The following is a 4,264-nucleotide window of genomic DNA, read 5'->3' on the forward strand; positions in this document are numbered from 1 at the left end:
CAGCAGGACAAGCGGGTGGAAATGGAGAAATACCAAAGAGGATTCTCATTGAGGAAAATTCTAGAAGGAGACAAGTTTAAGGCCCCCCCCCCCCATTCCAGAGGCAATGTTTGTCTCAAGGGACTGAGAGCTGAGTCTGTCTGCTTTCAGACGTGGAAGGCAGAACGTTCCTTGCCTTACCGAGTGCCTTCTTGGAGAGTGCTCACAAGCTGTCCTGTGGTTTTGCCGCCCAGGAGGACAGCTGCGAGTACAATCTATGGGAACCCATCGGCCCCTGGGACTTGCGTGGTCTCTGAGTCACTGTCAGGTCATGGCAGTTTTCAAGCAGAAGCTCCCAGGGTGGGCTCACCCCGTGGGCCTTTTTGCCCTCTCCTGTGTGGGGAGGGGAGGGCAGTGGCTGGAGGTAGCCTGCGTCACCTCGGCACCTGGGAGACAGACTCTGCTCCCTATCAGCCTCTTTACTGGAGTCCCCGAGTTCCAGCAAGTGGGGGCTGACAAGTGTGCAGTTTTCACTTCACAGAGGAAGGACCTGAGGCTCCAGGAGGGAAAGACACTCAAGGTGGCCCAGTTAGGGAGCTCTGGATCTCAGATCAGACCCTCACCCTCCTGCTTCCTTGTTCAGTGCTCTGCCTATGAATCCTGCCTGGCCGTCCCTGATTTGAACACAAACTTGCTTCTGTTCCGAAGGACAAGGTAGGGAGGAGTGGGAGGAGGTTGCTGGACAGGCATGTCTGAAGGATGTTCTGGGGCTTCCATCCCCTCTATTCTCTCCCCAGCAAGTGGAGTGTCCTCTTCTCCCGGATTCCTCCTCCTCTGTCGCAGTCCGGCTGCAGCAAAATAACCCCGGGGGTGGGGGGGGGTGGGGGCCGAGCAACTTGTGTAGATTGATACAGCAGGAGTGGGAGCCGTTTATGGTAGGACAGGAGGGGTAGATATACATTCCACACAGCTTATCTTAATTAACATAAACTAGATACAGCAGTCAACCAATAAGGAATCTCCACACTTAATGGCTCGCTGGCGCCACTTCACAAACCACTCCCCCTGGCAAAATGCCAGGCGCCATCCTGACTTGTTTACAGACCTTAACATTCCTCCCTGTTGATTCCAGACCCCCGTAGCATCATGGAAGCTGTTCAGTCCCTCTCTGCTTCCTGTTCTTTTTAGCTGGTGATGTGAAAAGCCCATTTATTTTCACTCAGGAATCCTGCCTCCTCTTTCAGATCCATTTCCTTTGTTCCCCAGAGGGCACGTGGGTGATCAGGGGTGGCTTGAAGACACAGAGCCATGGCTGAGCAGAGAGGCAGCACTTCTGTCTTGTTTTAATCAATCATTCCTTCAGGAAGGAGTGCCCATGCTCATTCCTATTACTAGCAGGTGTTGCCTCCAACAACCCCATCCCAAGCTCAGGCTCCATCCAGTGGTTGGTGGGGGGTGGGGGGCGGGGAGGGGGGAGGGTACCGGTGAAGAACATCAGCTGTCCACAAACACATGAAAAAAGGTTCAGCATCTTTAGCAATCAGGGAAGTGCAAATCCAAACTAGCCTGAGGTTTCACCTGACTCCAGTTCAAATGGCAGTCATCAAGAATACAAATAATAATACATGTTGGAGAGGATACGGAGACAAAGGAAGACTTGGACACTGTCGATGGGATTATAAATTAATACTTCCACCCTAGAAGTCAGTATCGAGGTTCCTCAAAAGACCAGGAATGAAACCATCCATACGACCCAGTTATCCCACTCCTTGGTAATTTATCCTAAGGAATTAAAGTCAGCAGAACTAGAGTGATCAATACATCCCCATGTTGATAGCAGTACAATTCACAATAGACAAGTTATGGAATCAGCCCAAGTACCTGTTGAGAGATGAATGTGTAAATAAAATGTGGTATATGTACATAATATAGTTTCATTCAATCATAAAGAACAAAATTCTATCATCTGCAGAAAAGAAACGGATGAAATTTGAGAACATTTTGTTAAGAAAAATAAGGTCAGACTTTAAAAGTCAAGGGTCTGCAGGTGGTACACACCTGAAATCTCAGTAACTCGAGAGGCTGAGGCATGAGGATCGCAGGTTGGAGGCCAGTCTTAGCAAATTAGATCTTCAGCAACTTGGTGAGACCTGTCTCAAAAATACATAAATAAATAAATAAATAAAAGGACTTGGGATGTAACTCAGTGGTAAAACACCCCTTGGTTCAGTCCCCAGTACCAAAAAAAAAAAAAAAAAAAAAAGAGGGAAAAAAGAAAAAAAATTTGTTCTTTCATATATAGAAGCTAGAGAGAAAAGAGGAATAAAAAAAAGCGGGGGGGGGGGCAGCAGATCTCATGAAAATAGAAGGGAGACCAGTAGAGTAAAGAGAGGTGATCCAAGAGAGGGAGGGAAGGAAGGAGGCACAGAAAACTGGGGAATGAAATTAACCAAATTATTTTGTTTGTGCATGTATCAATATGTCACAATGAACCCCACTATTTGTATAATTGTGATGCACCAATGGAAAATTAATTATGTACATTTAAAAATTGGTCAAGAGCTAGAACACTTGCTTAGCATGCACAAGGCCCTGGTACTACCAAAAAATAAAAAACCAAAACAACAACAACAAGAACAAAACAAAACAAAACAAAAAAATTGGCTGAAGCTAGGGCATCCCAGTTTACATCCCAGTCAGGTAACTTACTATGCATTGCATGTGATCTTGGTGGAGTCACTCAACCCTCTTGGGCCTTAGTTGGTCCAGTAATGGATGCTGAGAACAACTCTTATCCTGGTAGATATCCAGTGAGAGAATGAGCACAAAGTACTTCAAATAGTGCCCGATACATGGTGTGTCAGTTTTCCATGACTATCATGGAGTTCCTTGGATAATTAACTTAGAAAGAAAAAAGGTTTATTTTAGCTCACAGGTTGAGGTTTTAGTGCATAACTGGGCGGACCCACTGCATTAGGCCTCTGGTGGGGGTGCCACATGGCATGGGTGCGGAGCCTATGGTAGAGCAACTGCTCACCTCCTGGCCAGGGCATAAAAGGTAACTAGGAAGGGGCCAGGGTCTCACAATCCCCTTCAAGGACATGCCTCCAATGATCTGAGCCTCTCCTGCAAAGCCCTAAAAGTGCTCCTCAATTTGCACAGCACTCCCCAATAATGCCACCATGAAGACTACGCCTTTAGCCTACGGGCCTGTGGGGGACCTTCAACCTCCAAATATTAGCACAGGGTCAGTGTTCCGCGTCTCCTTTGGTGGGGCATTCCTTGCTCCAGCCTGGTCCCTGGAGTTCTCCAGCGGGTCCCTGGAGTTGTCTCAGGGGTAGATGTTGTCAGTGCACATGATATTCTAGCAGAGTCACCAGGAGGCCAAGTTACCTGTAAATGGCTGCATGATGAACATGGAATCGAAGCGAGGGGTAGGGAAGGTAGTGGAAATGGGGCTTCCATTTTCATCCTGGGTGTTGGGCCCCAAGCTCCCTGTGGCTGGCCAGGGAGCTCTGTCCCCTGCAAGGTTGAAAGGGACCTGGGTTCAACAGCTGGTGCTGCAGTGTCCCCCAGGGCTGAGCTGGCTCGTCTGACCAGCCAGAGCAGCCCCCTCCTTCCAGCGTCCCTTTGGGCAGCCTTTGCGATTCACCATCCATTAAAGAGAAAGCTCTTTCCAGATCAGAGTGGCCCCCTCTGGAGTCAGGGCCTGTGGTAGAGCTGCACCCTCATGGGAGCTGCTTTGAACACACTAGGAGACACACTAGGAGTCCAGCTCTGAGCCTCCCTTGCCTTCCTGCTTACAAAGTCCTTGAAGGAACTTCCTTTCCAGAGCTCACAGTACAATCAACCAAGGTCCCCTGCGATGACACTGATGTGCATCTTGGTTACATGAAGGTTATCTCCCTGGGACAGGGGTCCTTAAATCTGAGACTGAGCCAACCTGTGACACAGCGATATTTTTTCACTTTTTTTTTTAAGGTTAGGAGGACTTGGCAATCTTCAGATATAACTTCATGTCCTCTTTTTGATTTGATTTCCTCTTGGTTTCCTAGTAATCAAATCATTATTTTTTTTGTTAGCAGCAGGAGTGGGTATTTGTTAATCAGCTAGTGTATTAATGGGCAATTTTCATGCATTATCTTTAATCCATACAACAACCTGACTCCAATTTTATACGTGAGGAGAGGGAAGCTCAGAGAGATCAGTAATTGGCCCTGAGTCAATGTTCTTCTGCTTCTATTTCTCCTTCCCTTTCTCTTCTTCTTTTTGGCATTGCCTCAAG

This window comes from Ictidomys tridecemlineatus, chromosome 4 (genome assembly GCF_052094955.1).
Source record: "Ictidomys tridecemlineatus isolate mIctTri1 chromosome 4, mIctTri1.hap1, whole genome shotgun sequence".
NCBI lineage: Eukaryota > Metazoa > Chordata > Mammalia > Rodentia > Sciuridae > Ictidomys > Ictidomys tridecemlineatus.